Raw genomic sequence first — 13,643 nt, 5'->3', positions numbered from 1 at the left:
TATTACTAAGGGAGTAAAACAGATGTTCAAGGTAGATCTGTGTTGTGGGAGCAATTACCATGATTTTTGATAAAATACCATGCTCTGTGGACAACTGATTTAATCTAGTAAGGTATTTCTTACATTCTTATATTTAATTCATGGGTTCAGCAAGATAATTTAAGCCCCAGTTAGAATTTTCAGCTTATTTATACTATTTATCTATCTATGTTGCTTAAATCAATGGGAAAATTGCCATATCTTCATTAACCTCATACTCTGTTCCAAAACACTAAAATTGTAAAATAAAACCTCTTCCTTTCAGAAATTCAAAACACTTTATAAAACACAGTTGATTAAAAAAGTAATCAAAATATTTAAAAGAACTAAAATAGGATGAATTTATTATATATATTCAATTGTTTTGTTAACCTGATAACTTAGGCTATAACCATTTGTGCAAAGATAGAACCAAATGTGTCAGCTTCCATAAGCAATAAGAACTCATCAATGGACCAAAGTGCATGGACTGGGAAATACACATTTGGCCACATGCTGTTCTGCCACCATTGTCCAAACGCTTGTTTTTAAAGTACTAAAACACAGTTGATGAGAATAAGGCAAACAATTATTTTGGAAGAACAATGAGGGCCATAATTACTGTCTGTTTTATTCCCCTCCGTATTCCCAGTGTCTAAAACAATACAGACATCTGGTTCATGATAGGTGTTAAAATATTTGTTGAATAAATAAATGGATACATTTTCCCTGAATACTAAAAATATCATCTCACTTTTAATGACTTTTCTTAAGATTAAAGGCAGGCAGTTTACTGACATTTCTAATTTATTCTTCATGTAATGTAGACAGAGTATTTTGCTACTGTTTCTCAAAAAGTAACCAGCCTAATTAGTATTAAATCATTTAGAAACATACTTATGCTACAAACTTTATTACATATGAAGTATTAAAATTTGTTCCCAATGTAAAGAAACCATTTTTATTACTGTATTGCATATGTTACTCAATATCAAATAAAACTTAGACATTTTATAAATGTAAAAAGAAGATACATGAATGGAAAATAAACCTTATCTAATATTATGATTTTATCAGAACTATCTCATGAGATACATAAAATAGGCATATTATCCTAGTCTTAACAGATGGAAAAATTGAGGCACCAAGAATCTGTTTCTTGCCTGAGCTTAGGGATCAGATTAGGAGCATTGTCTCATGACACTACCTTTATTCCAAATTCACAGGTTTATAAAAACTGACTATATGAATTGAGCCAAGTGTTACTTTTTTTCCTTTTTCTCTAAGTTTTGAACTGAGACTCTTCTCACAAAACACTTAAGTAATTTGAATTCCTTTCCTTTGGGCCTTTCATCTGTTGAGGGCATAACATTACAGGTGATTGTTCTATTTGCTTAAAATAGCCATCTTTTATAACAGTTCTAATAACAGCAGCAACCTACTTGCCACAGTCTCACAGTCAACTCTGAACAATTAAGCAAGAAAAGCATCTAAATTTTCAGACCCAGTAAAAACTTTTATTGGAAAAGGCTTTCTCTTACTACAGTTTCACCAACACAATAAATTATTATTCCCATTTTAACTCATCAGAAAAGGCTTTCTCTTGTTACAGTTTCACCAACCCAATAAATTAAATTATTATTCCTGTTTTAACAGCAGTGTATTGTACTCCCATCTCACTGTAACAAAAACTACACACTTGCTATCCATCCAGCAGATCATCAAAATATTGATCTATCTAAAACATAGCATTTATTATTTCAATCACATGATTCAAAAACTTATAGTATTACCCAGTTGCCAACAAAACAATGTATAAAATCCTTAATAATAATGTCTAAAGGCCATTGACTGGGGAAGAGTTTCACAGAAGTAAAGATGGAGACTATTCATACCCAAATTTTCCCTTCCCTAAGTCCTAAGAGAAAGAGACTCTGGCTCAAATATGCCCAAAGGGTTATCAGAATAATAAAGAGAAGATACATTTTAAAGTTCCCTAGATAATTCTGGTTTGACCCTTAGTTAAAAGCCACTGATAAAATTTCATCCCATTCTCCTACTCACACTTTTTCCAACCAAACAAGCCTTGCATTTCCCCATGCCTCAGTTCATGCTTCTTGCATGCAAACGTGTTAAGTTGCTTCAGCCATATCTGACTCTTTGAAACCCTACGGACTGTAGCCTGCCAGACTCCTGTCTCCATGGGATTCTCCAGGCAAGAATGCTGGTGTGCGTTGCCATGCCCTCCTCCAGGGGATCTTCCCCACCCAGGGACTGAACCTGCATTTCGTATGTCTACCTGCATTGGCAGGCAGGTTCGTTACCACTAGTGCCACCTAGGAGGTTTTCATGCCTATTACACCACACACACAAAATATTCACTTACTCTTCATTTCTTTTATACATATTGCCCTTCCTCAAAATTTATGTCAAATGCAACTTATCCATGAAAGCTTTCAGTTCTATGAGAAATCATAAAATAGTGCTTATTTGGCAATTTTATGTCAAATAATATTACTGATTTTTTAAAAATCTGCACATCATCTGGTCTCATTCACAACTGCTGTGGTCACTCTCAAAATAGTGACTTATCCAGCTCTAATGAAGCTAAAAATATTTTTGAGTAGTTATGAAAGTTCTTAATAAATAGCAATATATTGTTTTTGAAATCATTAATCATAGTAAATAATCATCTTTGCATACAGACAATTTTCTGGAAGTGGAAAATTGTCATGAAAATTCTTAATAATAGTAATCAAAATCCTTGAAGGAAGAGAACTGTATCTGCTTAAACCTGAATCTCCATAACCTGAAAAAAAGTATCTATAACTCATTAAGTGTTTGTTCAATAAATGATTAAGTTTTAAATTAAAAAACAAGTGTGATTCTAAAAAAAAAAAAATGGGGGCGGGGCGGATCTAAAGGCAATTCTGAAGAATAACTCCAAAAATGTATGAGCAACTTAAAAATCATCAGCTTTCAGAAGAAAATGATAATCTCTTGGATATAAAACATGAGTCCAGCTTTGGGTTCACAATGGCAGAGCAGAAAGACATGTGTTCATCTCCTGCAAGAGCACCAAAATTGCAACTAGCTGTTGAATAGCCATTGGCAGCAGAACACTGGAGCTCACCAAATAAAAAGATACCTCATGTCCAAAGACAAGGCAGAAGCTGCAATAAGACGGGAGGAGGGGTGAAATCACAATAAAATCAAATTCCATACCGACCAGGTGGGCAACCCACAGACTGGGGAACAATACTACCATAGAAGTTCTCCCACTATTGTGAAGGTTCTGAGTTCCATGTCAGTCTTCCAAGCCTGGAGATTCAATAAAAGGACTGGGAATACCCAGGGAATCTGACTTTGAAGGTCAGCGGGATTTGATTACAAGACTTTCACAGAACTGGGGGAAGTAGACTCCATTCTTGGAGGGCACAAACAAAATCTTGTGTGCACCAAGACCCAGGGAGAAGGAGCAGTGATGCAACAAGAGACTGAAACAGACTTATCTGCTAGTGTTGGAAGGCCTCTTGTGGAGGCGTGGGTGTGCAGTGGCTTGCCATGGGGATGGAGGCACTGGCAGAAGCCTTCTTGGAAGGGGCTCCTTGGTGTAAGTTCTCTTGGAGTTTGTCATGAACAATATCATAGAGCCTATAGACCTCACCCATCAGCAGACAATTGGATTAAAGTTTTATTGAGCACAGCCCTGCCCACCAGAATAAGAACTGGTTTTTCCCACCATCAGTCCCTCCCATCAGGAAGCTTATCCAAGCTCTTAGTCTCCTCCATCAGAGGGCAGACAGAAGTAGCAAGAAGAACCACAATCTCACAGCAGCTAGAACAAAAACCACAATACAGAAAGCTAACCATTATCTTTATTACCTCCACCATAGTTTGGCTCCAAGACAACTATGCCAAAGCCTTTGACTGTGTGGATCACAATAAACTGTGGAAAATTCTTCAAGAGACGGGAATACCAGACCACCTGACCTGCCTCTTGAGAAACCTATATGCAGGTCAGGAAGCAACAGTTAGAACTGGACATGCATGTTGATGTATGGCAAAACCAATATAATATTGTATAAAAAAAGGAAAAAATAAAATTTGGCTCAGCTTCAAAAAAAAAAAAGAACTGGACATGGAACAACAGACTGGTTCCAAATAGGAAAAGAAGTACGTCAAGGCTGTATCTTGTCACCCTGCTTATTTAACTTATACGCAGAGTACAACATGAGGAATGCTGGGCTGGAAGAAGCACAAGCTGGCATCAAGATTGCCAGGAGAAATATCAATAACCTCAGATATGCAGATGACACCACCCTTATGGCAGAAAGTGAAGAGGAGCTAAAAAGCCTCTTGATGAAAGTGAGAGTGGAGAGTGAAAAAGTTGGCTTAAAGCTCAACATTCAGAAAATGAAGATCCCATCTGGTCCCATCACTTCCTGGGAAATAGATGGGGAAACAGTGGAAACAGTGGCAGACTTTATTTTGGGGGGCTCCAAAATCACTGCAGATGGTGACTGCAGCCATGAAATGAAAAGACTTACTCCTTGGAAGTAAAGTTATGACCAACCTAGATAGCATATTGAAAAGCAGAGACATTACTTTGCCAACAAAGGTCCATCTAGTCAAGGCTATAGTTTTCCCAGTGGTCATGTATGGATGTGAGAGTTGGACTGTGAAGAAAGCTGAGTGGGGAAGAATTGATGCTTTTGAACTGTGGTGTGGGAGAAGACTCTTGAGAGTCCCTTGGACTGCAAGAAGATCCAACCAGTCCATTCTGAAGGAGATCAGCCCTGGGTGTCCTTTGGAGGGAATGATGCTAAAGCTGAAGCTCCAGTATTTTGGCCACCTCATGCGAAGAGTTGACTCATTGGAAAAGACTCTGATGCTGGGAGGGATTGGCGGCAGGAGGAAAATGGGACAACAGAGATGAGATGGCTGGATGGCATCACGGACTCAATGGACGTGAGTTTGAGGGAACTCTGGGACTTGGTGATGGACAGGGAGGCCTGGCATTCTGAGATTCACAGGGTTGCAAAGAGTTGGACACGACTGAGCAACTGAACTGAATTGAACTGAAATAGCAGGGAGGGAACACAGCTCCACCCATCAACAGAAAATTGGATTAAAGATTTACTGAATATGGCCTCGCCCATCACAACAAGACCCAGTTTCCCCCTCCATCAGTCTCTATCATCAGGAAGCTTCCATAAGCCTCTTATCCTTCTGTATCAGAGGGCATACAGACTGAAAACCACAATCACAGAAAACTAACCAATCTAATCACATGGACCCCAACCTTGTGGTCAATGAAACTATGAGCCAACCTACCAAAGACAGAGGGGTCATGGTGGAGAGTTCTGACAAAATGTGGTCCACTTGAGAAGGGAATGGCAAACCACTTAAGTATTCATGCCTTGAGAACCCCATGAAGGGTATGAAAAGGCAAAAGGATAAGACACTGAAGATGAACTTCCCAGGTTGGTAGGTGCTCAATATGCTACAGGAGATCAGTGGAGAAATAACTCCAGAAAGAATGAAGAGACAGAGCCAAAGCAAAAACAACACCCAGTTGTGGATAGACTAATGATGGAAGCAAGGTCCGATGCTGTAAAGAGCAATATTGCATAGGAACCTGGAATGTTAGGTCCATGAATCAAGGCAAATTGGAAGTGGTCAAACAGGAGATGGCAAGAGTGAACGTCAACATTCTAGGAATCACCAAACTAAAATGGACAGGAATAGGTGAATTTAACTCAGATGACCATTACATCTACTACTGTGGGCAAAATCCCTTAGAAGAAATGAAGTAGCCATCATAGTCAACAAAAGAGTCTGAAATGCAGTACTTGGATACAATCTCAAAAATGACAGAATGATCTCTGTTCGTTTCCAAGGCAAACCATTCAATATCACGGTAATCCAAGCCTATGCACCAACCAGTAATGCTGAAGAAGCTGAAGTTGAACAGTTCTATGAAGACCTACAATACATTTTAGAACTAACACCCTAGAAAGATGTCCTTTTCATTGCAGGGGACTAGAATGCAAAAATAGGAAGTCAAGAAACAACAGGCAAATTTGGCATTGGGGTACAGAATGAAGCAGGGAAAAGGTCAAGAGAGTTTTGCCAAGGGAACGCACTAGTCATAGCAAACACCCTCTTCCAACAACACAAGAGAAGACTCTACAAATGACATCACTGGATGGTCAAAACCGAAATCAGATTGATTATACTCCTGGCTGCCAAAGATGCAGAAGCTCTATACAGTCAGCAAAAACAAGACCGGGAGCTGACTGTGGCTCAAATCATGAACTCCTAATTGCCAAATTCAGACTTAAATTGAAGAAAGTAGGGAAACCACTAGACCATTCAGGTATAACCTAAATCAAATTCCTTAATGATTATACAATGGGAGTGAGAAATAGATTTAAGGGACTAGATCTGATAGGTAGAGTGCCTGATGAACTATGGATGGAGGTTCATGACATTGTACAGGAGACAGGGATCAAGATCATCCCCAAGCAAAAGAAATGCAAAAAAGGAAAATGGCTGTCTGAGGAGGCCTTACAAATAGCTGTGAAAAGAAGAGAAGTGAAAAGCAAAGGAGAAAGGAAAGATATACCCATTTGAATGCAGCCTTCTAAAGAATAGCAAGGATAGATAAGAATGCCTTCCTCAGCAATCAATGCAAAGAAATAGAGGAAAACAATAGAATGGGAAAGACTAGAGATTTCATTTCTTCAAGAAAATTAGAGCTACCAAGGGAACATTTCATGCAAAGATGGGCTCGATAAAGGACAGAAATGGTATGAACCTAACAGAAGCAGAAGATATTAAGAAGAGGTGGCAAGAATATACAGAAGAATTCTACAAAAAAGATCTTCATGACCCATATAATCACAATGGTGATTACTCACCTTGAGCCAGAATTCCTGGAATGTGAAGTCAAGGGGGCCTTAGGAAGAATCACTATGAACAAAGCTAGTGGAGGTGATGGAATTCCAGTGGAGCTATTTCAAATCCTGAAAGATGATGTTGTGAAAGTGCTGCACTCAATGTGCCAGCACATTTGGAAAACTCAGCAGTGGCCACAGGACTGGAAAAGGTCAGTTTTCATTCCAATCCCAAAGAAAGGCAATGCCAAAGAATGTTAAAACTTCCATATAATTGCACTCATCTCACAAGATAGCAAAGTAATGCTCAAAATTCTTCAAGCCAAGCTTCAACAAAACGTGAACCAGAACTTCCAGATGTTCCAGCTGGATTTAGAAAAGGCAGAGAACCAGTGATCAAACTGTCAACATCTGCTGACTCATCAAAAAAGCAAGAGCGTTCCAGAAAAACATCTATTTCTGCTTTATTGACTATGCCAAAGCCTTTGACTGTGTGGATCACAACAAACTGGAAAATTCTGAAAGAGATGGGAATACCAGACCACCTGCCCTGCCTCTTGAGAAATCTGTATGCAGGTCAGGAAGCAACAGTTAGAACTGGACATGGAACAACAGACTGGTTCCAAATCAGGAAAGATGTACATCAAGGCTGTATCTTGTCACCCTGCTTATTTAACTTATATGCAGAGTACATCATGAGAAATGTTCGCCTGGATGAAGCACAAGCTGGAATCAAGATTACTGGGAGAAATATCAATAACCTCAGATATACAGATGACACCGCCCTTATGGCAGAAAGGGAAGAAGAACTAAAGAGCCTCTTGATGAAAGTGAAAGAGAAGAGTGAAAAAGCTGACATAAAGCTCAGTTCAGTTCAGTTCAGTTCAGTTGCTCAGTCGTGTCCAACTCTTTGTGACCCCATGAATCGCAGCACACCAGGACTCCCTGTCCATCACCATCTCCCGGAGTTCACTCAGACTCACATCCATCAAGTCCGTGATGCCATCCAGCCATCTCATCCTCAGTCGTCCCCTTCTCCTCCTGCCCCCAATCCCTTCCAGCATCAGAGTCTTTTCCAATGAGTCAACTCTTCGCATGAGGTGGCCAAAATACTGGAGCTTCAGCTTTAGCACCATTCCTTCCAAAGAAATCCCAGGGTTGATCTCCTTCAGAATGGATTGGTTGGATCTCCTTGTAGTCCAAGGGACCCTCAAGACTCTTCTCTAACACCACAGTTCAAAAGCATCAATTCTTCAGTGCTCAGCCTTCTTCACAGTCCAAATCTCACATCCATACATGACCACAGGAAAAACCATAGCCTTGACTAGACGGACCTTAGTCAGCAAAGTAATGTCTCTGCTTTTGAATATACTGTCTAGGTTGGTCATAACTTTTCTTCCAAGGAGTAAGCATCTTTTAATTTCATGGCTGCAGTCACCATCTGCAGTGATTTTGGAGCCCAAAAAAATGAAGTCTGACACTGTTTCTACTGTTTCCCCATCTATTTCCCAGGAAGTGATGGGACGAGATGCCATGATCTTCGTTTTCTGAATGTTGAGCTTTAAGCCAACTTTTTCACTCTCCTCTTTCACTTTCATCAAGAGGCTTTTTAGCTCCTCTTCACTTTCTGCCATAAGGGTGGTGTCATCTGCATATCTGAGGTTATTGAGATTTCTCCTGGCAATCTTGATTCCAGTTTGTGCTTCTTCCAGCCCAGGGTTTCTCATGATGTACTCTGCATATAAGTTAAAAAAGCAGGGTGACAAGATACAGCCTTGATGTACTCCTTTTCCTATTTGGAACCAGTCTGTTGTTCCAAGTCCAGTTCTAACTGTTGCTTCCTGATCTGCATACAGATTTCTCAAGAGGCAGGTCAGGTGGTCTGAATACCCATCTCTTTCAGAATTTTCCAGTTTGTTGTGATCCTCACAGTCAAAGGCTTTGGCATAGTCAATAAAGCAGAAATAGATGTTTTTTCTGGAACTCTCTTGCTTTTTCCATGATCCAACAGATGTTGGCAATTTGATCTATGGTTCCTCTGCCCTTTCTAAAACCAGCTTGAGCATCAGGGAGTTCACGGTTCACGTATTGCTGAAGCCTGGCTTGGAGAATTTTGAGCATTACTTTACTAGCATGTGGGATGAGTTCTCAGCATTCTGAAAACTAAGATCATGGCATCTGGTCCCATCACTTCATGGGAAATAGATGGGGAAACAGTGGAAACAGTGACAGACTTTATTTTGGGGGGCTCCAAAATCACTGCAGATGGTGACTGCAGCCATGAAATTAAAAGACACTTACTCCTTGAAAGGAATGTTATGAGCAACCTAGAGAGGATATTACAAAGCAGAGACATTACCTTAACAACAAAGTTCTATCTCATCAAGGCTATGGTTTTCCATTAGTCACGTATGGATGTGAGAGTTGGACTATAAAGAAAGCTGAATGTCGAAGAATTGTTGCTTTGAACTGTAGTGTTGGAGAAGACTCTTGAGAGTCCCTTGGGTTGCAAGGAGATTCAACCAGTCCATCCTAAAGGAAATCAGTCCTGAATATTCATTGGAAGGACTGATGCTGAAGCTGAAACTCCAGTACTTTGGCCACCTGATGTGAAGAACTGACTCATTGGAAAAGACCCTGATGCTGGGAAAGATTGAAGGCATAGAAGGGGACAACAGAGAGGATGAGATGGTTGGATGGCATCACCAACTCAATGGACATGAGTTTGGATAATCTCCAGGAGTTGGTGATATACAGTGAGGCCTGGCATGATGCAGTCCATGGGGTCAACTTAGTGACTGAATCAGGATGAAAAAATGAAAAAGCAGAAAGTTATGTCTCAGATGAAGGGAAAGATAACCCCCAAGAAAAACGACAAAATGAAGTGGAGACACGCAACCTTCCAAAAAAGAATTCAGAATAATAATAGTGAAGATGATACAGTATCTCAGGAAAACAATGGAGAAGATGCAAGAAATGCTTACCAAAGAACTAGAAGAAAATACAAACAGAGACACACTAGAAGGAATCATTTGGAGAAGGCAATGGCACCCCACCCCAGTACTCTTGCCTGGAAAATTCCATGGATGGAGGAGCCTGGTAGGCTACAGTCCATGGGGTCACTGAGAGTTGGACACGACTCAGTGACTTCACTTTCACTTTTCACTTTCATGCATTGGAGAAGGAAATGGCAACCCACTCCAGTGTTCTTGCCTGAAGAATCCCAGGGACGAGGGAGCCTGGTGGGCTGCCGTCTATGGGGTCGCATAGAGTCGGACAAGACTGAAGCGACTTAGCAGCAGTAGCAGAAAGAATCATTTGCAGTTAACTGCTCTTCTGGGCAAACTTAAAGAAATCACTGCCACAAAACAGAATATAGAAAAGAAAAAATTTTTTAAAAAAAGTGAAGACAGCCTAAGAGATCTCTGGACAACATTAAATTCACCAACACTTGTATTATAGGGGTCGCAGAATGAGATGAGAGAGAGAAAAGTTTTGAGAAAATATTTGAAGAGATAATGGCTGAAAACTTCCCTTACATGTGAAAGGAAATATTCAAGTCCAAGAAGCACACAAAGTCCCAGGCAGAATAAACCCAAGAATGAACACAGAGAGACACATAATAATTAAATTGACAAAAATTAAAGACAAATATAAAATATTAGGAGCAACAAGGGAAAAATGACAACTTACAAAGGAACTCCCATAAGGTTATCAGTTGACTTCTCAACAGAAACTCTACAGACCAGAAGAGAATGGCATGATATATTTAAAATGGTGAAAGAAAAGAACCAAAACCAAAAGTATTCTACCCAGCAAGATCCTCCTTCACATTTGATGAAGAAATCAAAAGCTTTCCAAACAAGCAAAAGTTAAGAGAATTCAGCACCACCAAACATCTTTACAACAAATGCTAATGGAACTCCTCTAAGCAGAAAACACATAGAAGGAAAAGACCAACACAAAATAAACTCAAAATAATTAAGAAAATGGTAGTAGGATTATACATATTGACAATTACCTTAAATGTAAATGGATTAAATGCACAAACCAAAAGACATAGACTGGCTGAGCAGATGACAAATATGTGCATATATGTGCTTTCACTTACCACATCATTCTACTTAACTACCCAAATTGTATTTAACTATTTTAATTTATAGATTAGTCAGGTTTCCATCATGGTGTGCAATTGTAATGATTTTTTATGTTTGTCTGGCTATTGATTGTGACAACCGAGAAACATCTTCTACTATTGTGATTTTTGATTAATAAAATAATTGTATCATGACTAGTCAACAAAAAAATAACAGAATTTTATATCACTAAAACTACCATTTAATAAGAAAACCTGTAATCACTTTTCAAAATTCAGATGCATATAAGAATGATCTTGGAATTTTTTGAAAAATACAATTGACCAGGTATTGCTTTTTTTCCTCAAAAACTCGAAATGTGTTTCCAGTATGCAGTCATGTTTAAAAATTAACTGGACTATATGATGATCTCTTAATTTTATCTAGTTTCTTTCACTTTTTCTATTTCATATTCAGTTCTCCCATTTCATTTTGTTTATGTTTCCCAATTTCTCCATTTCTTTTTTTGAAGTTCTTTCTCAAATCATTACCAATAGCAGAGAAGGTTTTCTATAATATATATATTTTAGAAAACTTATGAATTTTTGCCTAGCTAAAAAATATATGACATTTTAATCCCACTTGTTTGACTTAGTATGAATAGAATGCTACATTACTAATTTATATTCACTCAAAATTGTAATATAGTTCCATGTATTTTGGCATCTAATATTACTGCTAAAAGTCTAGAAAGTTTATTATCATAGTGATTAAAAAAAAATTTTTGAATAAGACTTGAAACTTCTAATGCAGTTCTGAGAATAAAAAGAAATACTGTGATGTAAACAAAACAGGAAATTAACATGGTATACAATTTTATTAACTAAAGTACAGATTTTTTTCAAATCTCAAAAACATGAAGATAAATGAGTAGTAGTAATGTAATGTACAATAGCATAATTATAATTAATGTTGATGTATGCTATATACAAAAGTTATTAAGAGTAAATACAAGAATTCTCATTACAAAGAAAACATTTTTTCTATTTCTTTAATTTTGTATCTATGAGATGATGGATGTTCACTAAACTTATGATATCATTTTATGATGTATAATAATCATAATGGCATACTTCTTAAGCTTATATAGTGTTCTATGCTGATTATATCTCAATAAAAATGGAAGAAGAAAAAAACAAAAACATGAGTCTATTTTTAAGATCCTCATTATTTTAATCATATTTGTATATACATTTATTTCAGTGGCTATTTAAGAAATAGCTATTAAAGTTACATGCAGCTTATAATAGTATATAAGCTGCATATACTCTTTGATGCATTTTATTTTTAAATAGCATGCAAATCACATATACACTAAAAAAGGAAGGAAATTATATCAAATATTAAATTATTAGCTATAGAAGCTAGCAGAATAAGTAATTTTATTTTTTCTATATTCATTCTTAAAATTTCTGTAATGAATATATGTTAATGTATTAAAATATTATAGTAAGATGGAAAACAAATCAAATGTTTAATATCTAATATAATGACAAATTTAAGGAATCAAAGTTTACTAGGTCGAATACCACTTCACACACAAAAAAGATATATAAGTGATCAGTAGGTACATGAAACAGAGAAGGCAATGGCACCCCACTCCAGTACTCTTGCCTGGAAAATCCCATGGATGGAGGAGCCTGGTGGGCTGCAGTCCATGGGGTCGCTAAGAGTTGGACACGACTGAGCGACTTCACTTTCACTTTTCACTTTCATGCACTGGAAAAGGAAATGGCAACCCACTCCAGTGTTCTTGCCTGGAGAATCCCAGGGGATGGGGGAGCCTGGTGGGCTGCTGTCTATGGGGTCGCACAGAGTCAGACACAACTGAAGCGACTTAGCAGCAGTAGCAGCAGCAGCAGGTACATGAAAAGGAGCTTCCCTGGTGGCTCAGATGGCAAAGAATCTGCTTGCAATGCAGGAGACCCAGGTTTGATTCCTAGATCGAGAAGATCTCCAGGAGGGCATGGCAACCCACTCCAGTATTCTTGCCTAGAGAACTCCATGGAGAGAGGAGCCTGGCAGGTTACAGTCCATGGGGTTGTAAAGAGTCAGACATGACTGAGCAACTAACACACACACACATACATGAAAAGTTGCTAAACATGACTAAATTAGTCATCTGAGAAATACAAATTTTAACCTCATAAGATACCACCTCACACTCAGGAGACAGTAAAAATGATAAAGTTTATGAGAACCAAAACCCCAAACAGTGATAAGAATATGACTCAAACAGAAATGTAATGAACAGCTGAAGACAGTGTTAAATGATGCAGAAAATATGGCTAAATGTTGATAATTTCTTATAAATTTAGGCATACACCTGTTCTATGGACGAGCAATTTCACTTCTAGCTATTTACCCAAAAGAAATAAAAATATATGTTTATAAAAAGACTTTTATAGGAATGGTCTTAGTAGTTTTATTTATAGTAGACAACTGGAAACAATTCAAATGCATATCAACAAGAGAGTGAGCTTAAAAATTGTAATATTTCCATATAATAAAACACTACTCCACAATTTAAAAAAATACATTACATGAAGCAACATGAATGAAATCAAAAACATTATTTTAAGAAAAT

This window comes from Ovis aries, chromosome 8, assembly GCF_016772045.2.
Source record: "Ovis aries strain OAR_USU_Benz2616 breed Rambouillet chromosome 8, ARS-UI_Ramb_v3.0, whole genome shotgun sequence".
NCBI classification, from domain to species: Eukaryota; Metazoa; Chordata; class Mammalia; order Artiodactyla; family Bovidae; genus Ovis; species Ovis aries.
The sequence above is the reverse complement of the archived record's forward strand: the minus strand, read 5'-3'. Positions refer to the sequence as shown.